The following is a 24,011-nucleotide window of genomic DNA, read 5'->3' as shown; positions in this document are numbered from 1 at the left end:
GACACCACATGCCTCCCTCCATCCTAACCCTCCAGCAATTCCTATCTCCCTTAAATGAAAATCCAATCTCCCCAGCATGGCCTAAAAATGCCCTGCCTGAGCTCACTCTGCTGTCCCCTCCCCAGCCACCCTGGCCTCTTTCTGCTCCCCAAGCTCATTCCCACCTCAGGGCCTTTGCACCAGCTGTACCCTTGGCCTAGAATGTTGCTTCCCTGGATCCTTCTGTGGCTGCCTTTCCTGCCATTCAAGGCTCAACTCCAAATAAATGTCCTGTCTGACTACCCAGTCATACTCCTCTGAGCTTTAGAGTGCCAAGGAAACTGGAAACTCTCCTTTTTGGATTAATTAAGGTTTTAGTGCATGTGTGAATGCACTTGTATGTTGCAGACTCACATGTATGTGTGTGCACATGTATGTGCGGAAGCCAGAGGTATACATGGGTGTCTTCCTCGATTGCTGTTCATCTTATTTTTTGAGGCAGAGTCTCTCACTGAACCGGAAGCTCACTAATTTAGCTAGACTAGTTGACCAGTGATTCCCAGGGGTCTTCCGGTCCCTACTTCCCCAGCACTGGAGGTACTGAAACATACCACTGCACCCAGATTTGGAGGGGTTGTTTTTGTTTGTTCATTGGGGGGGGGGAGGTTGGTGGTGGTGGTGGATTTGGTTCTTCAAGACAGGGTTTCTCTTCATAGCCCTGACTGTCCTGGATCTCACTCTGTAGACCAGGCTGACCTCAAACCCAGCCTCCGAAGTACTGGGATTAAAGGTATGCGCCACACCCAGCTTTTTATATGAAGGCTGGGAATGCACGCTGGGGTCCTCAGCCTTGATCATCAAGCACTTACTGGCAGTCATGTCTGCAGCTCCCCAAACCCCATACATGCTTCTTTCCTGACCACCTCCCTGACACTAGGATGTGAGTCCAGTCAGGGCAGGGCCTGGCATGGACACAGCCGTCCAGAGCCTGTGCTATGCTCAGGACATAGGGATGCTTTATAAATATTTGTCGGCTGAGTAATTTGGATTATTTTCCTCTCGGTTTTGGCAGAGGCTAGGCAACACCGAGGAACATGCTCAGAGCAAGGCTGCTGCAGGGTTGGACAGTCCTACAGTCCTTTCCATGCTGGGGTGCAAGCCAGGGGCTATGGGAAGCACCAGGGCAGGGCCAGGGGAGTTTCCAGCAGGCAGGCTCCAGGCTGGCTTGCTCTGTGAGACACCTGTATGCTTCACTATGCATAGCAGGCATTTGTGGGCTCATGCACATGTGCATACATACTCAGGCCCACACAACCACACAGAGGGGAGGAGACAGTTCCTCTGGGTGTCAAGGTGGAAAGAGAAGCCTTCAAACCTAAGGACAAAGTCAAGGGCAGCTAGATGTACATTACTGGACACCTGGGGTAGAAATCCTTCCATCTTTGGAGAATCTGGAGACAGGAAAAGGGACAGCCCAGAACTTCAAACTGAGATGATAATGGGGAAGACAGGCACCTTCACCAGCCATGGCTACACAGAGTGGCAGCAGATGGTTTTGTGGAGGGTGGATAGGCCACTTGGTGGAAATGGGACATAAGGCAGAGCCATGATGGGTGCCAGGTGATGAGAAGTACCCAGGACAGGCAGAATCTAAGCCTCTGGGGTGTTGAGCCCAGGCCAGGAATGCAGAAAGGTCTGAGGATGTTATCCAGAGGTGTTGAGGCCATAGCTGCCTCAAGGATCAGAGCTGGAAGCCAGGACATTCTGGACTTGCCTCCAGGGTCCTGGGGAGCTCAGGTAGATGAACCACGGGCCTCACCAGACCACATGCATCAGATTCAGAACATTCTCAAGCTCAGGATCTTGCTCAGCACCTGATGGGGGTTGGAAGCCCGTCCCAGATGGACTCTCACATCTGCAAAACACTCAGAGTCTGTTTGGGTTGTCGTGGATGCTCCAGGGGCACAATCCATTAGCATGTGGTATTTATACAACAGTCTGTTTGGGAAGATTCACAGACCACCTAAAGCCTACACACAGACCACCCAGACTTCCCTTTCAAAACTGCCTACTGCCCATGCTGTCAGGAGCATGGTAGAATCCTGTGGAACCCTGTAAGTGTTGGGTCTGGGCGAGCTTGAACCCCAATTTCTCCAGTCCCCAAGAACTTTCCACCTCAGACACTTGCCCATAGGGCTCCACCAGGGTTCCCTGGCAAAGAGAGAGGAAATGTTCTCAGTCTGTGCCTGGTACTCACCCTAAGCCCTCCTACTGACCCCACTACACACACACACACACACACACACACACACACACACACACACACACACACACATACACACACACATACGCACGCACGCGCGCGCACACACACACACACACACACGCACGCACACATACACACACACACATACACACGCACGCTTACACACGCACGCACACATACACACACACACACACACACACACACACACACACACACATACGCATGCGCGCACGCACGCACACACACACACACACACACACACATACACACATACACGCACGCACGCACGCACGCACGCACATGGACACATGGACACCAAGCATACAGCAAATGCTGAGAACAGACCCAGCCTGGCCAGTTCTGCCCCTCACCAGCCTGGGGCACAAACTGGCCCAGACCTGAGCACTTCCAGGGCTCCACAGGAATCTATCATGCCCCCAACAGCATGGACAGTGGGCAACTGTGACAGGGACTTTTGGGTGGTATCCCTAGACCACCTACACATCTCATTCTCCTTGACTCTGCCTCTGCCAGTCACAAAATCTGAAGGTCGGGCTCTTCCCGTCAGCGAAGAAGTCCAGGAGCCTTCCCAAGTCAGATCACCCAAGTACTTCAACATCCCACTCCCTGAGGGCAGGAGGAAGCCAGGACGATATGGGAAACATGACTACTCCGGAGCCTCGGGAACATCCCCGCTCCCCACCAACCATGTGACCTCAGGATGGTCACTCACCCTCCTAAGCCTCTAGGCCACCCACAAAATGAGACCAACTAGCACCCCCTATTTCACAGGATAACTGAAGGAAATGGGGTCGGGGCTGCATCCAGCTACTTCCTTCCAGAAGCTCCTCAGGTCCACAGGGGAACCAGCTGGCTGCCCATGCCCTGAGTAGAGTGCTCGGAAGAGCAGCACGTAGCACAGGCCATTCAGTTTTGAAGACCGTTGTCCTTGGCAACTATCAGAGCAGGTTCCAGGCAGGAGCTTCAGAGGCCCAGCATAAGGGAAGAGACCAGTGGGGTGAGCAGAGAAGGAACCCCTTCCCTTAGGCAAACGCTTAAGACTTAGCTACAGCAACACTCCCACCAAGGCCAGGCTCGTAACTACCTCCATCTCAAGGCACATGGGCCACACAAGGGGTTAAGTAAGAGCTGAAAATCTGGGTTCTGAGTGACTGTCCCTTTCAAGCAGTGAGGCTTGAAGCTATTAACAAGCCCCGTCCATTCTGTCTGCTAGGAGGCGAGCCTCCAGGGGGCCGTGGAGGTCCAGGAGGACTCTCTGGGTAGACTCATTTGAACAGGAAGAGACCCCAGGGATGTGCGCAGATTTGCATCCATCTGTGTGTGCCCACTGGGACTTTCAGGTCCACTCCACAAAGGTCATTCCTTGATATCCCCTAGCATTCTCTCTCCCTACCACCCCCAGACAATTGGTACCCTCGTCTGCTTAACATTTGCATACATCAGCATGCTTCTTTGGAGAAACCTTAACATTAATGAAATCCACAGTGTCCGCCTTCAAATCCCAAGTCATGTAGAGCAGGGAATCCACGCCTCAGCTGACCTCCCTGCTGGGTTAAGATCTTCACTATCTAGACTGTCACAGAACCAGGCTGTCCAGATTCTGGCAGTCCACTGCCTCCTGGCCACTGCTCCACCTCCCTCAACTTCAGAAGGTACCCATGGCCTGTGTCCTGCGTCAGGCAGCTCCATGCTGCAGGGTGCATAGAGGAAGCCTGCCCTTCGGAATGGCACAAAGTCTGAGCATCTCTCTCAGTCTCCTTCAATAGCCACGGTGAGCCAAGAGCGCCACCCTCCACTTTCTACCCATTTCAGATGCTCATGTTTCCTAGTGGCACCAAGGGAACCCCTTCTTCTTCCAACCTCCTTCCATGTGGCTTTCCACACCCTCCAAAGACCCTAACTGCCTAATGCCTCTTAACCCTCCCTCCCAATCATCTCTTCTCCCACCCTCTTTCCACTTCCCTGCCCTGTCCTAGCCCTATTTCAGCTTGGTTCTGACAAAGGTTATGGCCTCCAGAAGAACACAATGCTGTGGAAAAAGTTAGTGGGGCTCTCTGCTGGGCAGTCCACGACCACCTCTTCTCTAGCCGCTGGCCCGTAGAGGGGCACCTTGACCTGGTAAAGCCTCAATGGGAGAAAAGCAAGGGAGTCAAGACCCTGAGCAGCCCGATGGATGGAGGTGCCACCCCTGAGAAGGAGAGAGGGATGGGTTTAAAAGGTCTCATGTTAGAGAAGTTGAGTTAGAGGCATCTATCTGGTTGGCATGAAAGCTGAAGTGTGGAGCGAGTACCTGAAGCTTCCATGAGAAGGTAAGGCTGGGGGCTTGAACACACCGATGGGCAGACGTGGGGCCAGCAAGGCACAGGTGGCACCTTAAAGCTGCAGCACTAGGTGAAATCAGTGTAAAGCCCTGGCCAGGTGGCTGTGTGGGGACTGAGTCCTGGAGTGTTCCCATTTCAAGGGAGAAGAAGGGAGCCAGCAGCCGAGGCTAAGGATCAACACACAACATCGGAAACAAACAGGGGAACAAGCGACCCAGAGGCCACGGAAGCATCTCAAAGAAGGAGCCAGGATGTGGGGTGCTGCAGGCAATGATGGGAAGCTGGCTCTGCTGTACCAATGAGGAGGCCACTGGTGACCTTGAGAAATGCAGTCGGGGAATACAGAGGGGCGCTTATGACTGAGGAGAGTCAGAGAGAGTGAGTGTAAGGAGAGGATGTGGAGTCTGGATCGTCTTTGCTAGAAAGAGAAGTAATGCAGTGTCCCTGGCTGGAGACAGCAAAAGATCCACCTTTCCGGAAGAACCAGCAGGACACTTCCTGATGAAATGACCTCAGAGAGAATGGAACTATGATGCAGAAGGGGACACTTGCTAACAGTGTCTTCAAGCAGGCGAGAGGCGACAAGGTCTGGTACCCAGGCCGAGGGCAGCCGAGGGCAGGAGAGGGACACGTGGCCCTGGCCCACAGCGGCAGGAGGAAGGCAGGGCAGAGGTGCAGAAACAGGGGGGTGGGTAAACTTAGTCCAGGCAACTGAGGAAGCTGAGACTTACTTTCCCGAAGGCTCTGGCTGAAAGAGATGTGGGCAAGGAGAACCCAAGTGTGCTGGCTAGTTTTCTATCAGTCTGACACAAGCGAGAGTTATCTGAAGAGGAACTCAATGGAGAAAATGCCTCCCTAAGATTCAGCTGTTGGGTATTTTCTCAATTAGTGATCGATGGGGGAGGGCCCAGCCCATGGTGGGTGGTGCCATCCCTGGGCTGGTAGTCCTGGGTTCTATAAGAAAGCAGGCTGAGCAAGCCATGGGGAGCAAGCCAGGAAGCAGCACCCCTTCATGGTCTCTGCATCAGCTCCTGCCCTGTTTGAGTTCCTGTCCTGACTTCCTTTGATGATGAAGAGTGGATGAGGAAACCAAATGAACCCTTTCCTTCCCAGCTTTCTTTCTGGTCATGGGGTTTCATCGAAGCAATAGAACCCCTCACCAAGACACTGGGTGAGGACCAACAAGGAAGTGTTGAGCAGAAGAGGAGGCAGTGGGCTCTGGGCCAGGACCTGAGTGATGGACAGCTGCAGACCCAACTGAATTTGTGAGTTGGACCTACTGTGAGAGCTGTGGGGACAGGTTGTGGTTTTCCTCAGGCTGGAGGGAACCGAGCACTGGGTTTCACTAGGGAGAGCTTTAACAGAGTCTTTTGGCATGAGGTGAGGAACTGCATTCTGGGAGGGAGGGAGTCTGCTGACTCCTGCAGGGCAGCTGCCTATACGCTGACCCCTCACCTGCTCAAGTACCCCGGCTCGTGCCTGGACTCACCACCCACCCCTGCTGCAGGTTGTGTGTGGCCTCCCTTTGCCCCACGACAAAAGCAGCTTCAGGACTTGCAAAGTGGTGTCTTCCATCCACAGTCCTCCATACACCCAAACCCCATCCACCGTCCCCCTTCTCAAGCCACAGGCAACAGCTGGTCACCCTCGGCTTCTAGCCTGACAGGGAGGCTATCTATCTGCCTCTGGGCTCTCCTTCCATCCCTTTCCCCAGACCGCTGTCCCAGTGGGCCAGCCAGCCACACAACCCATGAGAAGGGCTGTACCAGAAGCACCACACGGTTTCCAAGCACCTTGTTCTGGGCCACGTCACAGCCTCCTGAATGAGCTTTCATCCAACATGCCACCCAACCAATCCTATTCCTCTTCAGAGAACCTTCCAGTGCACAAAACGACCCCATCACTCACCTCTGTAAAATCCCTCAGGGGCTCCCAGTACCCTGAGGGAAGAGCCAAATTCAGCCTTCATCCTCCACAGGCCGAGTCCTGGGTCTCTCTTTCCACCTTGTGCCCATTTTCTTGCCACTCCCCCACACCCTTCACTCCCTTCTCAGGCCTCCCTTCTCTCCTCACGAGCAGCACCTGCCTCCACCCAGAGGTAGTAAACCTGAGAGCAATCTGGTCTGAATCGGTTTGATCTGTTTCGATGGTTCGAAGCTGCACACCCCTGCTGCAGGGGTGCCCAAGCTGATAAAGTCCTGGATGTAGGTTAAAGTGAGTAAAGACTCGAAGCAAATGGACCCTCAGCCAAGTGGCCGCACATAACACTCTCTATTGTAAGGTGTGCCCTCTGATGGGACACTGAGACGAAACATCACTTATGGGCTATGTCCACTCCACAGATGTTTAACGTGAATCTGATCAGGAGCAAGCAAGAAGATAAGCCAGAACACGGGAGATTCCACACAACTCCAAAACTGATAAGGTCATAAAAACAGCATAAGAAAAAAAAAAAAAAAAAACTTTTTAAGTCAGATGATTAGCTGAACATGGTGGAGCATGCTTGAAATCCCAGCATTTAGAATTTGGAATCGACAGGCAGTGGTGGCATATGCCTTTAATTCCAGCACTTGGGAGGCAGAGGCAGGCAGATCTCTGTGAATTTGAGGCCAACCTAGTCTATAGAGTGAGTTCCAGGACAGTCAGAGTTACACAGAGAAACCGTGTCTCCAAAAAAAAGAAAGAAAGAAAGGGAGGGAGGGAGGGAGGGAGGGAGGGAGGGAGGGAAGGAAGGAAGGAAGGAAGGAAGGAAGGAAGGAAGGAAGGAAGGAAAGAATGTGAAATCAAGGGATCAGGAGTTCAAGGTCATCCTCAGTGCTACACAATGAGTTTAAGGCCAGCCTGGGCTGCATAAGACCCCCGTTTCAAAAATGGAAGGGGAAAAAAGTGAGGTTAATCTAGAACAAAAACATAACTAAATATAGTGTATGCTCCTTGGCAAAAAAAAAAAAAAAAAAAAGATTTATAACCTGGTGTGGTGGCGCACACCTCTAATCCCAGCACTCAGGAGGCAGAGGGAGGTGGATCTCTGTGAGTTTGAAGCCAGCCTGCTCTACATAGCAAGATCCAGGACAGCCAGAGCTATTAAAAGAGAGACCCTGTCTCAAAAACCAAACCAAACCAAAGAAACAAACAAGAAAGATCCATAACAGATACTTACAAAAAATCTTACTAGAGCTGCTGGAGAAACTTGAATGAAGGCTAAATATAAGGGCAAGCTGAATCATTCCTAAATTTTTCAGTTAGGATAATAGTATGACTGTTTTGCAAGGGAAAAAAATATCCTTGATTCGGGGAATTTATGTTGAGATAGTTTGAGGAACTGTGTTATAAAGCCTGCAACTTTCAAAAGAGGGAGAGAAGGGGAGGAAGACGCATGGCCAGATGTTGGCCTCTGGGTGAAGGGGGTGCAGGTGTATGTGGAGTGTGACAAGGTGCAGTGAGGCAGGGCAGTGAAAGAGATTTGGGAAGAGGCCCTGGCAAGCATTGCTGCAAACTGGGCTTCTGAGCAGGAGGCAAGGGAGGCAGCTGCTGTCTGCAGCAGCCCACAGCCTTGAAGCAAGCTGGGCCATGGGCTTGCCTTGACCTGAATATCAGTCACCCAAACATGCGGGCACAACTCAGGAGGACTCGCCACCCACAATGAGCCTGACTCCACTGTGAGCCAAGCTCAGTGAAGAATAGGACTCTCAGAACATGACCAGACCCCAGAGAGACCAGCAGGACATACCACAGCCAGGCCAGGACCTCTCCATCTTGGCGAAACTGTGGCAAGGAGCCAGGTGTAGCCCTGGACTCACCCCACCCCCAAACATCCCTTGAGGGGTGACAGTCTGAGTATATCCTCCCGTAAAAGGAGCCAGGCTAAATATGGAACCCCAGACACAAGATGCTTCTCAAAACAGATTTTCCTGGAAAAGACCATCTGGCAGAGGAGGTCTAGAGCATCGTCTGCTAAGAGAGGTAGCTTCAGTCTGCAGGCTGCCCAGAAGAAAAATGCCTTCACCTCACCTCCCTAGGAGACCCTAGTACAGTGCTTCCAGATCCCACAAGGTGACTCCCATGCAGATGGGGAGGCGCTCGGGCCCACCTCTGTCCTAAGCTGTGGTTCCAGGGCAGAAGAGGAGGTGGCTGGGGACATACAGCTGGGGACACAGGTCTGAGCCTGAGAAAGTCATACCCAGATGTAAGTCCTACCTTCACAAGACACTTGGAGCAGACAATCGCTCCCTGGGTCCAGAGGCCTCTGATCAGAATGGGGGCAATAGTGGTGGTGTCTCCCCAAAAACTCACAGGTGTCGGGGTAGCCCACACAGTAGCTTTGACCCATCAATGGAAGCAGGGTAGTGTGACACTCCCAGGCCCTGTCTCTCGGCCTCGTGGAGGTCAGAAAGCAGCTAGCTTTTCTCTCTCCCTTGAGCAATGACCCTAGATCTGATTGGGACGTGTGTCCCCTCCCTGGTAATGAGCAGACAGGGCAAGCCTGCAGGAAGGAAACCTCTTAGTCTGGCGCAAGGCACTTCAGAGCTCCAGGGACAAATCACCTGAGCATTCAGACCTCAACCCTGTAGGAGGCACCCAGTGAAGAGGCCTTCCAAGGAAACCTGTCATCCCTCTACCTTTAACTGGCCACACCTACCTACTCACCCCAGTGTGGGGACCCTGAGGGCCCTGGTCATGCCTGTAGATCTGCTCTTCCCACCAGGATCAAACACTGTAGAAACCCCACACAAAACCCACTGCCTAGCACCAAGCATCAGGAGAAAGGGCTTTGGGGGAACAATTCTCTCTTCCAAACCCCTGGGTGGACAAGAAAAGTGGCTGGCCCATTGTCTTGATTCATAGATCCCAGGCCACGGAACTTGTAGCTTCCTTGGGAGGAAGGCATCTGTCGGGGTGGGGGGGGGGGGCTTGGAGGTGGTCCTTATGCTCCCTGCCTGTGTCCCTCAAGCTAACTGAGTGGTATTCATAAAGCAGCTCTTGTCTCCGGGGTCTGGAGGGGACTAGGAAAATCCTAATGTTACCCAGGCCCACTCTCCTATACCAGCAAAGCCAGAGCAGGCTGCTTGGTCTCAGCTCAGCCAGGCTTGTCCTGAGCTGCCAGGAGGAGTCTTCTGCCCTTTGCATTATAACTGTTGCATCTGCCCCCCCCCCCAGATCTCTTTCTGGGCCCGGCAAGGTGGACCTAAGACAAAGGGGTGGACAGTGGGCAATGGGCCCAAGGTCTTGTGTAGAAACAATGCTCCGGGTCTTATTTCAGAGATTCCCAGATCCTCTAGGGATAGGAGTCTAGAAGAGCTGGATAGGGTGGTCCCCACATCTGGATTCCCTGCCCCACCCAGACCCGGCACCCGGTTCCAAGGACCCCTCCTCTCAATGCTGCCATAGCCAGTCTGTGAGGCCTGGCCTTGCCTACCGCCTGCCACGCCCCCAAGCGAACCCCTGCTCTTGCAGAGGCAGAGAGGCCTGGGCCCCAGGCCCTGCCTGTCAAAGTTAGGAAACGGCAAAGAGAGATAAATCCTCAAAGATGTTCGGTTGTGGAGGTAGCTGTGGCAGGCCCGAGCACACAACACCCCAACCACAGACCTCCAAACTGACACTGGCACCCCACCAACGTACACGCTGACACTGATTATACAAAAGGGGGAGGGGACCAGGAGGCAGAGCCCGGGAGACAATTGGGCCAGCAGCCCCATCCTCCCTGCAGGCGGGACTGGGGCTCTTGGCGGCGCCCCCACTCCCTGGCCCAGTCCTGACCATCTTGGGCTTCCTCTCCCTGCCCCATCTCCATGACAACCGCATCCTTTGGATGCTCCAGCCACCACAGAATTGATCTCGAAATGTAGCTTTGTTAGCAGACCCTAGCGGGCAAAAAGGGCGGAGGGCGGCTCCCGCCACCCAGCCTGCGGTCCTCCCACCACCCTAAACCCCTTCCTAGTATCTAGCTGGCCTCCTAAGGAGAGGGGCGGGGTCCCGGAGCATGCAGGCCTTGGGGACACAGTTGGCCCGTGGCCCCACTCACCGCTCGGGTCCCAGCCTCGGGGTTCCCTCTCACGGCGGGGCCATGCGGAAGCCACCCCCTGGACCCGAGGTCCCGCGCCGCCGCCTGGTGGAGCTCCCCGAGTCCGCTTCTGTCCCTTCAGGTGTTGGAACCACGGCTGTGGAGAGGCTGGGCAGAGAAGGAGGGGACGGACTGCAGGAGGGAGGGAACAGAGCAGCGAAGGAGGGAGGGAGGGGGGAGGGAGGGAGGGAGGGAGGAGCGGGAAGGACGGGAAGGGCGGGGGGTGGAGGGGCTGCCAGTGCGCGCGCCGCCCGGAGGGCACGGTGGCCACCAGGAGGGCCCACCCTTGGTGCCTGGCCACGAGCGCGCGACCTTGCGCGGGGCGCCCACCCACAGGACGCGGCCACCCCTGGCCCGCACCGGCCTGCTCTGGACCCTTTAAGAAAGTGGGGGAGGGGAGTTCCACGAGGTCCCGCCCCCCTCCTAACCCGGCCCAGCCTCTGTCCTCGAACCTCTGGCCGACCTAACCACAGTCCCAACTGTCCCAGGCCCCTGACGGAGGGACGGGCCTTGCCCCCACCCCCAGAACCCCCATTTTCATCATGGGAGACCTCACCTTGGTCTTTAGGGAGCAAAGTAGAGAGAGTCACAGAGAGAGACAGGCACCCAGAGGTACGGACAGACTTGGGGGTTGAGGACAGCTGGACTGGGCAGAAAAGAGGAGACAACAGAGAGAGTCTCAGCTGCAGATGGAAGTAAAGATCGGGACACCCTAGGATGACCTCACAGGCCCCCACCCCAGGTCTGCAGCTTCCTGGAGGAGTTCGACCAGACCGTGCCTGGACTCCACACTAAGGACTTCTTGGCTCTAAATCTCTAGAGCGAGATCTGACCCCTCAGAGAGACACTGAGGGGCTCCAAACCATAGGAGTTGGAGGAGGGAAGGGCGAGAAGGCCCAGTCCTGGGGAAGGGGAAGCAGGGCTACCACGGGAGCCCACTTTTTACTCCCTCCCTCTTCTCAGCTTCCAGCTTCGGCTCACCAAACCCACATCTCTTCTAATGCTTTCCCTGTGTCCTATTTGACTCAAAACGATCCTAGGACCCATTTTACAGATAAAAACACTGATGCTCCAAGAGCAGACCTCATTTGCCCCGGGTTTCAGGAGATCTAAGGAACCAGTGAACAGTTGAGAGAGGGCTTGGAACGCAACCTTTCACCCCCCACCAGCCCTCAGACACCCTCTCATGCAGGAACCTCAGATCTTCTTGGGGGAGGAGAGACAACCTGACCCCACTACTGCCCTGCCGTTGAGGAGGGTGGCCATTCCTGGGGCTCAGGAGGAGGTGGAGACACCAGCCATTCCTTCTGCAGGACCTCCCAGGTCACGGCCGGACCACCGCCCTAGGCTCCCGCTCCATCTGCCCCATGCAGACGGTAGAGACTTGACTGACAGGGCTGGGTAGAGAACTAGGTGCTTGTCCACACGGAGCCTGGCACATGTGTGCGTTCCGTGGGCATGGCTCTACTGGTGAGGACCGCTTGCTGGGACTGGAAATGTAGCTCAGTGGTTAGCGTGCTCGTCTAGACTGAGGAAGCGGCTCTTCACTTTTTGTCTCGCACGCACTGAGATCTGGAAGATCAGGGTTGGCTTGCCACAAGTGTCCCCCAGTGCCTATCCACAGAGCAGGGAGGAAGGGACATGTGCTGTCACCTACACCCCCCTCCCCAGTCTGTTCCTCCCAGCTCCGGCCACTGTCCTCATTCCTCTCCACAGGACATGGGAGCTCCTTGAAAGCTGGCCCTGACAGCTGTCCCCAATTCCTCTCTCGACTCCCTGGTAGTTACTTTCTCCTTCCTGTGACCAAATATCTGAGGAAAGCAGCTTAGGAGAAGGGCTGGTTTGGACTCACAGTCCTGTGGGGAGGGCGCGCTGGCGGGAGCTTGAGGCCCTTGGCGGCACTGAAGCAATCAGGAACGGGAAAGATGCATGCTGGCGCTCTGCTCCCCCCCTTTCTTTTCCAGTTCAGGACCCCAGCCCATGGAATGGTGTTATCCACATTAAGGTGGGTCTTCCACCTCGGTTACCCCAGTCTAGAAACTCCCTCACCAACACACCCAGAGATTTGTCTCCTAGGTGAGTCTAGATCCTGTCAAGACGGCCATCGATATTAACAGACTCTAGGGCAACTCTCGTCTCTTCTGCCCTCACAATCCATGACGCCATTCATGAGAACCGCCATTCATGAGAACCGCCATTCACGAGAGAATCACCATTCACGAGAGAATCACCATTCATGAGAATCACCAGCACAACTCCCAAGTACAGCTGTGCAGCTTGGGTGTTGCACAAGGACACCTGAGCTTGCAGACACCTCGAGGAGCTGGAATCACCCACTCTCTTCTCACCAGGCTACAGATGCCAGGGAAAGACAAGCAGATGCAGTAGGCATGCCTACCCAGCCAGGCCCACATGAATCACGTATAACAGTGCTGGAGGCTGACTGTAGCCCGAGCCTTGTGGCAATGCCAAGCCCATGTCCAATGTGCAGACTTCTTGACTCTGAGTGTTTGGCACTGTCCTCTGTCTTGGGACTCTACTCCCTGATGATATGACCAGCTTCCAAACCAAGCTGAATCAATGCGCGACATCACGGGACCCCCAGGGCAGATCTAGATACCAATACTGGCTGAGGTTCCTGCCTTAACTCAGCCCAGGGGGGGTCCCCAGCCCTCTTCCTGCTCTCCTGCCCACCCTGGAAGCCATCTTTGCCTCCCTCTCCACTACATCCAATCCCCAGATAGTCGGAGACATCCCACCTAGGTCCCAAGCTGACCACTGTGGTCAGTCCCACTGCCACCATAATAGCCCAGCCACCTTCTCTTCCCCAACTGTCACTGTGGCCTCGTAACTGGTTCCACCCACACCCCTAGCATTCAAGCACAGCAGCTATGGGGGAGGGGTGGCTATGGAATGGAAAGACCCCACACTCTCTTGCTCAAATTCAAGCAGTAGCTCTCTGAGGCTCGGTCCCGTCACCCCGCTACCTTCACATGGCCTCCCGAGTCCTCCACTGTTTCTCTCCCAGCTCTTCTCTGCCCTCAGCCACACCAGCATCCTTAGGCATCTTCTCTTATGCCAGGCACATTTGACCTCAGGCCCCTTGTCTGTGATGTGCCCACTTCCTAAAGCACTCCTCCCCCAGAGATCTGCACAGCCCAGGCCCGTCAGCTCTCCTTCCACCTCCCTCCCTCACCACCACCTCACCACCACCCTCCACACCACCCCTCACCCCTGCTTTCTTCCCCTCCACAACATGAATGCACATATTCCGTTCACTTACTCATTCTGGCCTCTGTCTCTCCTGCCCCCACCTCCTAGACCATGGGCTCCATGATGGCTCAATTGTGTTCTTTTACTTCTCTGTCCCTGGGAGCTGGACTGGAACCTGGTAGGTACATCCGGGGCATTCAGATGATGAATGCATCAGCAGATAAAGAACGAAGCTGTAAATACTAAAAGGGGTTTTGAAAGAAAAACAAGCATGTGAAAACACAAAACGGGGGTGGGGGGTGATGGGCCCTGACCTTTGGGTGGGAGCTACTTCAGCAGCTGCAGGGAAGACCCCTCTTGGGAGATTTCCCCAGACCTGGGAGACACCCCTCCAGGCTCCAATGGCTTCCCAGTCACAACTTGGGCCTCCATATTGCTTAGACAGCTGCTCCTTGGGCTAGGTCCCTTCTCTCTTTTCTGAGTCCCCAGATCTACTATGAGCCAAGGAAGCATACAATAGGAAACAAACAGTACTGAACCAAAGAATAAATATGAGGCCAGGGACCAGTCCCTACATGAGCCAAGGACTCCACAGGGCCAGAGGAGGGAAGCCACGTGTCAGGGGACTGAGCGAGGAGATACAGAGGCTGGGCTGAATCCTTGGAACCTCTGTGTCATCTGGAAATGAGAACACTACACTAAAACCTGTGTGGAGATGAGGAAAGACCCTTTCCACTGGACAGGCCCTGTCTGGGAGGACCAGCAGTGAGAGGTGGGGAGCAAACGGGGCAGCCAGGAAGGAAGGCTCAAGAGGGTCCAGGTTTGCCCCTCCCCTCCCCTAGCAAGCAGCTGCTGCCAGCCCAGAGCCAGGACAGTGGACAAAGCCCTACAGGGGAGGGCCAGGGACCAGCAGTGCCTAGAGCCAGCAGGCCGCGGTCCCAGGGCACAGCGGTGCATGGCCCAGAACTCCATCTGAGAGCCTTTGTGGGCCTCTGGGAACCTGCCCAGCAGAGTACGGGAACTGGCAATGGTGAGATGGGGTGGGAACCCCATGCTTCCTGGGGGCCATCCAGGCCTGAGTAATAGGGGGTTCAATGAGCACCCCATCTGCCCTACTTGGTCCCAGAGCTGCCGGGACTAGAGTGGCCAGTTCCTGAGTTCAGGGAAAGAGGATCGACTAAGCCAGGCAACTTCTGGCTTGAGGCTGAACCTCCCTTCTCCCCCAGCGCTCTCAGCCCTCAAGAAGCGAGTAAGACAAGCTTTCTCAAAAGCCAAGGGACACCTGACAAGTCGGATCTTGCCCAGCCTTCCAGACAGCAGGTTCGCAGAGAGCTAGCTGGCGCTGGAGGGAGCGGGCCTGGAAAGCACGGCTCCCTGCCGCCCTCTGCTGGTAGCACCTTGAATTACAGCGCACCACGCCACCAGGCAGGCAGGCACCTACAGCCGGTCCTCCCCAAGGGCAGCCCGGCATTCTTGCACTAAGCGAGCGGATATCCATCCTTAGAGTCATCACTCGGCCTTAGCTGCAGACGTCCAGCCACAGCCGTCTATCAGCAGCGTCCGAGTCCCGATTCTCGCTCCTTTATCTAGTCCAACCTGAGTATTTCCTCAACTTCGTTCAGGATATCTCCAAAGACCATGCTCTTTCACAATATGGATGGAAACGGAGACGCTCTTATCTTCTGGTGACCAAGGCCAACGACCACCAAGTACTGAGAGAGATGCAGGCACTTCGCCCCAAGTCCTGGTGCACCAAGGAAAAGTGTCAGTGTCACCGCCCAGATCCGTCCTCCCTGCGCCCAGGAAAACGGAGTCGATCAAGGACGGCTCTTTTGGGGTTGGGCCGCCACCTGCTGGTGGACACAGAAACTACAACTGCCCCGCCTGGTAGAGAGCACATTAAAGATTGTAACAAATGCTAACTTTCATTTTGCCCTTGTACAGGGCTCCTGCCAAGTTCTTTTGAGAGATGAGAAGGTGAAGTAGGCTTCCATTGAACCCAGGCTAGCCTCCAACTAGCTATGTACCCGACACTGTCCTTAAAGTCTCCTAAGTGCTGAGATGACAGGCATGTGCCACCATGGTCTAGCACTCCTGACAGGTCATCCAAACTGGTCAGCCTATTCCACTTTCTCTGAATGAAGTGAACATTATTCACGCCAGCCCACCTTTGAGGACACTGTTGCTTGCTGACAGTTCTATTTCATTTTGTGTTCTTTTGGGAGTGCTGGGTATTGAACGCATCTCATGACACATGCTAACCTGCAGAGCCACCACCTCAACCGTACAGCTGACAGTTAAGTGACTTGCACAGAGCTCTCTTCCTGGGTGCTAGCACCTGAGCTGGGGTTGGGGAGCTCACAATCTGATCCCACTTACCATGCCAGCTGGGGCCCAATGCTTGCAGCTCTAATAGTATATGAGCCCCAGTTCCCCCTGCCCCAAAGCCTACCCTGTTGGCCTGAGAGTTCCCTAGCATACAATTCAAATGGCCATTGTCTTAGATAAGGTATGTTTGGGTGGTTGGTTTTTTGTTTGTTTTTTGTTTTGTTTTCCGAGACAGGGTTTCTCTGTGTAACAGTCCTGGCTGTTCTGGAACTCGCTTTGTGGACCAGGATGTCTTCGAACTTACTGAGATCTGCCTGCCTCCGCCTCCCAAGGGCTGGGATCAAAGGCGTTCACCACCACTGCTCAGCATTAGTTAGGGTTTTTATTACCATGAAGAGACACCAGGACCACAGCAACTCTTATGAATGAAAACATTTAATTGGGTGGCTCACTTACAGTTGCAAAGGCTCAGTCCATTATCGTTATGGCAGGAAGCATGGCAGCAGGCAGGCAGAGGTGGTGCTGGAGGAGGAGTTGACAGACCTACATCCTGCAGGCAACAGGAAGCTGACTGAGACACTGGGCGGTATCCTGGGCATAGGAAACCTCTAAGGCTGCCCCCACAGTGACACACTTCCTCTAACAAGACCACACCTACTCCAACAAAGCCACACCTCCTAATAGTGCCACTCCCTGTGAGATTATGGGGGTCAATTACATTCAAACTACCACAGCCGGGCTGGAGAGATGGCTCAGCGGTTGAGAGCACTGGCTGCTCTTCCAGAGATCAGGAGTTCAATTCCCAGCAACCACATGGTGGCTCTACCACAGCCATCAAACTGCCATATTAGACATTGGGCTCGAACTCATTTTTAGATTGAAAAATTCCAAATATTGTATATTCTCCACTCATCTGTTTAATAAATATATATTGATCCCAGTTGTTGATGCCTCATGTCAGGAAACAAAATAGACATAAATCTTCACCCTTCTTGACGCTGAGGATGTATTAATAGCTCAGTTGTCGCAGAGTTGGGTCCAGAACTCCAGCATTGCATAAGACCAAGCATTGTGGCTCTCGCCTGCAACCCAGCACCCTGCGGGTGGAAGCAAACAGCTCAGAAGTTAAGGTCATCCCCAGCCAGTTAGAGACCAGCCTGTGCTACTTAAGATCCTGAAGAAAGAAAGGGATGGTGGTGGATACGAAGAAACTCCCTATAGGTCCAACCTTGGTGACACGTGCCTTTAATGAACATGTCCAATCCATGATGGGCACTCGGAAGGCAGAGACAGGCAGGTCTCTGTGGGTTCGAGCCCAGCCTAGTCTGCATGGCGAGTTCTACACCAGCCAGGCTTATCAAGTTACAACCTGTCTCAAAAAAAATTAAAAAACAAGCAAATAAATAAACCATTAATTAATTAATTAGATATGTTGATTAATTAATTAAAATAGTCAATCACTTCTTGCCTTTCTCCCAGTGTGAGGTGGAGAACAATGGCCATGATAAGCTATGGATGTTTATAATATTGTCAACAGTAGTAATGGAGGCAGAAAGGGAATCAGGAGGCCTGGGGTATGGCTCAGTGGAAGGGTAGGGGATGGAGATAGCCCGAAAGGTAAGGGATGGGTGACTCTGAACCAAGTGAGAGGGACTAAGGCCTGGTGGGCACTCCATCACCAGGGTCCAAGGGAGGCAGGCATGGGCACAGACCTTCCCTAGGTGTGCCCTGGGGAGCTCTCAGGCTGTAGGCCAAAGTGGAAACCTTGCAGACTGGAGGACTCTGTTATAGAATAAGTGCAAGCCAAGCTGAGCTACACTCTGCCCAAGCCAGCATGTGAAGTGTGATCAGACCGGGAGGCCCCAGTTCAGGTGACAGCGCCCAGCTAAAGCATGCAAGAAAGCGAGGTCTGCGGGGTCACTTACCTGCATGGTGTCACTAGGGGAGAAGCTGGGGCTACCACTTTAAACAGAATGTTATTGGGGCCTGGCAGTGGTGGTGCACGCTTTCAGTTCCAGCGCTTGGGAGACAGAGGCAGGAGGATCTCTATGAGTTTGAGGTCAGCCTGGTCTATAGAAGGAGTTTCAAGACAGCCGGGGCTACACAGAGAAAACTTGTCTCAAAGGAAAAAATGTTATTGGGATGCTTTGAAACTGCCTCTTAACATAAAAAAAAAAAAGCGATAAAGGACTTTGTCATGTAGCTATCTGGCCTAGGAGAGATTCAGGGAAGAAATAAAACCAGCGCAAAAGCATGGAGTGGGCACGGGCTGGGCATGGGCTGGGCATGGGGTAGGCATAGGGTGGGAACGGGCTGGGCACAGGGTGGGTATGGGATGGGCATGGGGTGGGCACGGGCTAGGCATGGGGTAGGCATGGGGTGGGAATGGGGTGGGCACAGGGTAGACATAGGATAGGCATGGGGTAGGAACAGGGTGGGCACAGGTGGGCATGGAGTGGGCATGGGGTGGGAGCGGGATGGGCACAGGGTGGGTATGGGATGGGCATGGGATGGGCACAGGCTAGGCATGGGGTAGGCATAGGGTGGGAATGGGATGGGCACAGGGTGGGTATGGGATGGGCATGGGGTAGGCATAGGATGGGAATGGAGTGGGCATGGGGTGGGCATGGGGTGGGCACAGGGTAGGCATGGGGTAGGAACGGGGTAGGAAGGGGGTAGGCATGGGGTAGGAATGGGGTGGGCACAGGGTGGGCATGGGGTAAGCACAGGGTAGGCACGAGGTAGGAATGGGGTGGGCACAGGGTGGGCATGGGGTGGGCACAGGGTAGACACAGGGTAGGAAAGGGGTAGGAATGGGATGGGCACAGGGTGGGCATGGAGTGGGCATGGGGTAGGCAAGGGCATGTCACAGCCCAGCAATGAAGGATGCAGGGTTTGAGAAGTGAGTCAGGGTAACAGAGGCAAATGACGTGGGGCCTTTGGCATTTAGTGACCCGAGGCACTATGGAAGACTGTTTGAAGGAGTCCTCTAGCTGCTGTTCCGAGACTGGGACTGGGGGTCAGTCAGAACGACAGTGGGGACCAGCTAGGAAGGCAAAAGCAGTTAAGCGGGCTCCATCTTCTTCCCCCTTCTCCTCCGTGTCCCCCCCCCCCACCCCTGTCTCTCCCATGTACACCCTCCCTCTAGAGACCGTGGCCGCTTTCTCTTTGCTGTTATTGCACATATGTACAGGTGCGTAAGGATGTAACTACAGCTTGCTCAGTGTCGTTCCTGTTGTTTGTATGCATACGGTTTCAGGGCTGACCACTTGGTATTGGATCACCACTTAGAGACTCAGCCTTGGGAAAGACGGTCTCCTGCTCTCAGCATTCCTTAGTAGAAAAGGGAAGGGGGAAAATAGTGTACATTCTATTTTAGTTCAATTTAATTAATTACCAATATCCTCCCCCAAAGAGTCAGCTACAAATACACACTCAGATAAGAGAATAAGATCACCAACGAAGGAGGGAGGGGTCAGCGGACCCGAGGGGAGAAGCAGGAGAAGGGGAGAAGAGGGAACGGGCTCTGAGAAGGCGTGTCCAGGGAAGGACACGAGAAGCGGGGGTGGGGGTGTCTTAGTTTGGGTTTTTATTGCTGTGAAGAGACACCGTGACCACGGCAGCTCTCACAAAGAGTTGGGGGGGAGGGCTCGCTTATGGTTTCAGGGGGTCAGTCCATCATGATCATGAAGGGAGCATGGCCTCCAGCAGGCAGATGCGGTGCTGGAGCCAAGAGTGCTGTATCTTACATGCAACAGGAAGTCCACTGACTGTCACACTGAGGGAAGCTTGAGAAAAAGAGACCTCAAAGCCCGCCCCCACAGTGACACACTTCCTCCAACAAGACCACACCTCCTCCAACAAGGCCACACCTACTCCAACAAGGCCACACCTACTCCAACAAGGACACACCTCCTCCAACAAGGCCATACCTACTCCAACAAGGCCACACCTACTCCAACAAGGCCTCACCTACTCCAACAAGGCCACACCTACTCCAACAAGGCCTCACCTACTCCAACAAGGCCACACCTACTCCAACAAGGCCACACCTCCTAATAGTGCCACTCCCTTTGGGGGGTCATTTTCTTTCAAACCAGCACAGGGTCCTACCCACAAAAAGAGGGGGGGAGGAGAGCTTGACAAGAAAACCGTTAGTTATGAATTCCTAATTAGTAAGCCCCATGGCCACACCACCCATAACAGTCAAGAAGGGGAAACCCCGCCAACCACAGCCTTGAGGGGGAGCGACAGGAACACCCCCCAACAGAGGCATGACAGAGACCGTCTACAGTTCTCAAGAAAGAACTGCAGAGCCATTGCATGGCACGGGCCTTTAATCCCAGCACCCAGTAGGCAGAAGCAAGTGTATGCCTTTGAGTTTGAGGCCAGCCTGGTCTACAGAGTTCTGGAACAGCCCGAGCTATATAATGAGACCCTGTCTCAAAATAGATAGATAGATAGATAGATAGATAGATAGATACATACATACATACATACATACATACATACATAGATGCATAGATAGATACATAGATAAAGAGATGTATGTATGTGTGCGTGTATATGCATATGTATATTTGTGTGAAGGAGGAGGAGCAAAGGAACAAATCTGCCACCTGCTATACAGGGGTGGACTTCTAATGCATCATGTTCAGAGTGAAGTAAGCCCGGGGATAAACCTGTAAGATCCTGTTCACAGACCTAGTATCTGCAGTACACAGAGTCATCGAGACAGAAGTGGGGTCAGTGCCAACTGGGGCCAGAGTGAGGACCAAAGAGCTGGAGGGGTTTTTTTTTTGGGGGGGGAGTTGTTTTGTTTTTGTTTTTGTTTTTGTTTGAGCTGAGGATCGAACCCCAGGCCTTGTGCTTGCTAGGCAAGCGCTCTACCATTGAGCTAAATCCCCAACCCCTGGGGTTTTGTTTAGACAGAAGAAAAAGCAGGCAGGGTGGTGGTGGCACACGCCTTTAATCCCAGCAGGGAGGAAAAGCCAGGTGGATCTCTGTGAGTTCCAGGCTAGCCTGGAAGGAGTTCTAGGATAGCCAGGGCTGCACAGAGAAACCCTGTCTCTAAAAACAAAAAAACAAAACAAAAACAAAAAAAAAAAAGTTCTGGAAGTATATACTAATGATAGTTACACCATATTATGAATGTATCTCATGGTACTGAGGGTTTCATTTTCTTTGAGAAGGGGTCTCAGGGTCTCATGCATCCAAGACTGACTTTAAACTCACTATATATAGCAAAAAAAAAAAAAACTTGAATGTGTGTGTGTGTGTGTGTGTGTGTGTGTGAGAGAGAGAGAGAGAGAGAGAGAGAGAGAGAGAGAGAGAGAAACAGGGCCTCTCACTGGACCTAGAGTTTGCCAGTTCAGCTAGCCTAGGGATCTGAACTCCCATCCTCATGATATTTAGATATGTACTTTCATGCATATGTATGTGTACATACATCGACAACAAATATACACATATAGCCACAATAAAAATTAAGTAAAATCAAATACTCTTTTTAAAATTAATAGTTAATGCCAGATGGGCAAGCCTTTAATCTCAGCACTTGGAAGGCAGAGGCAGGTGAATCTCGGAGTTCAAGGCCAGCCTGATCTACAGAGTGAGTTCCAGGACAGCCAGGGCTACACAGAGAAACCCTGTCTCAAAAACAAAACATATAATAATAATAATAATAATAATAATAATAATAATAATAAGGCTGGAGAGATGGCTCAGAGGTTAAGAGCACTGGCTGCTCTTCCAGAGGTACTGAGTTCAATTCCCAGCAACCACATGGCAGCTCACAACCACCTGTAATGAGATCTGGTGCCCTCTTCTGGCCTGCAGTCATACATGCTGTATATATAATAAATAAATCTTTAAAAATGATAACTAACAAATATTTATTATCTTTACTCAAGGTTTTTTTAGATTGATTGATTGATTGATTGATTGATTGATTGATTGATTATGTATACAGCATGTATGACCAGAAGAGACCTTATTACAGATGGTTATGAGCCACCATGTGGTTGCTGGGAATTGAACTCAGGACCTCTGGAAGAGCAGTCGGTGCTCTTAACCTCTGAGCCATCTCTCCAGCCCCAAATATTTATTATCTTACTCCATGCTGAAAACTGGAGCAAGGCCTAGAGGCTATGAAGACCACCAGGGGCCCAGTGGACTCAGGCATCTTAGCACCACCTTCTGTTCCCTTTGGTTTTAGGGACCCCTCCATGGGTAACAACTCTGACTCTTCATGGGGATCTTTATATAACTGCTGATGAGACCACAAACAGAACCCACAATTGCCCCCTGCCAGGGCCCTGCGGCTCTCGGGTGACCTGTGACAAAGATAGAACAGGCCTTTAGAAACATGCCACCAAGCTCAGGCGTGTGTGTGTGTGTGTGTGTGTGTGTGTGTGTGTGTGTGTGTGTGTGTGTTGCTTTGTTCCATCTTGTCTTTGAGGCAGGGTCTTACCATGTACCCCAGGCTAACCTCCAGGTTTAGGCTGAGTGCCTTAAATGCTGGATTAACAACATCAACAAAGTCATGAAGATTTGTCCCCATGTGTTTCCAGACTGGTACGTGAACCGTGGTATCAGACACCAAATTCAAGACAAAAGACCAAGGGTTAAGACCAAAGTGATTGGGCCAAAATCCCAGGTTCCTCACGTGTGTTCGGTGTATAGGCTCATATATGCAGGTCCATGTGGAGGTCAGAGGACAGCCTCCAGTGTCCTCAAGGGCTTGCCACCTTTTTTTTGTTTGAGACAAGGTGTCTTATTGGCCTGAGACTCTGCATGTAGGTTAGACTAAGCTGGCTGCCAGCGATGCCCCTATACTACCCAATGCTGGGATTGCAAACTGAGGTCAGAGGCACTCAGCATCATGCTTGTCTTCTTTTATGTTGGTTCTGGGCATCAAACAAGCACTTTCTACTACCTCTCTTCCTGAGCCCAAACCTCCCAGACTCTAACCCTAACTCTGCCATTTCCTGGTTAACTTGGGCAAGTTACTTAACCTCTCTGTGCTTCGGTTTCCTCTTCTCTGAAATGGAAGTGGTATCATCTCCTTAACTGAGTCGTTTTGAAGTGGGACTGTCACAGCACAGAGGCTGATACGTGCTCTCCTGGCTGTCAGGATACTTGGAGGGTTAACTCTATACCTATGAGATGGGATTGAATTAGAACCAACAGGAAAGTTGACATTCAGGTTCCTACAAAGCAATTATACAGGTGTGGGGTCAAGGAAAGCCAGCTGGGTGTCTACCCATGAGAAGCAGCCTGAGGGTCCAGTTGATTGCCAGGGCAGCTGCAGACAAACCAGTTATTGTGACCTTCTGGTCACATTGGGTAGCCACTAAGGGTAGCACTAGGAGCCGAGGTGGATGACCTTGACCTTGAGCTGGAATGTCATGGTAGAGGCTACCCTTTGTTGGTGGAAATATAATCCATACAACCAAGGCCACGGAGATGATTCAGAAGTTACAGGGCCTGCCACCCCACGATGCAGGCCTGACATCTGAGTCTGATTCCAAGAGCACACAAAAATGTGGACGGAGAGAGCCAACTCCATGACACTGACCTCTAAGCCCCAGGTGCTCACCATGGCAGGCACACCCACACAACACATCATGCATACATGTACAATAATAATAAAAAATAAAACTTGAAAAATAAGTAAGATAAAATATACAACCATAGCCGGGCAGTGATGGTGCACTCCTTTAATTCCAGCACTCTGGAGGCAGAGGCAGGTAGACCTCTGTGAGTTCAAGACCAGCCTGGTCTATAAAGTGAGTTGCAGGACAGTCAGAGCTACATAGTG

At 52.8% G+C, this 24,011-nt stretch overlaps 1 protein-coding gene across 3 annotated transcripts in view; it reads right to left on the bottom strand.

Moving 5' to 3' along the window:
• The window catches only part of Psd2 (pleckstrin and Sec7 domain containing 2), a 58,425-nt gene extending 44,114 nt beyond the window's left edge, over positions 1-14,311 (bottom strand). The window contains exons 1-4 of one of the 3 annotated variants that reach the window (XM_036204527.1): positions 14,176-14,311; positions 13,932-14,036; positions 11,205-11,294; positions 10,610-10,780 (exon numbers count right to left, since the gene is read on the bottom strand). The gene's annotated coding sequence lies outside the window, so the exon portion shown is untranslated. Of the gene's footprint in view, positions 1-10,609; positions 10,781-11,204; positions 11,295-13,931; positions 14,104-14,175 lie in introns of those variants that run through there. The other 2 variants (XM_036204529.1, XM_036204528.1) reach the window with 2 other exon arrangements.
• Positions 14,312-24,011: the final 9,700 nt, after the last annotated feature.

The sequence above is a fragment of the Onychomys torridus genome, chromosome 13 (genome assembly GCF_903995425.1).
Source record: "Onychomys torridus chromosome 13, mOncTor1.1, whole genome shotgun sequence".
Taxonomy (NCBI): Eukaryota; Metazoa; Chordata; class Mammalia; order Rodentia; family Cricetidae; genus Onychomys; species Onychomys torridus.
The sequence above is the reverse complement of the archived record's forward strand: the minus strand, read 5'-3'. Positions and strand labels throughout refer to the sequence as shown.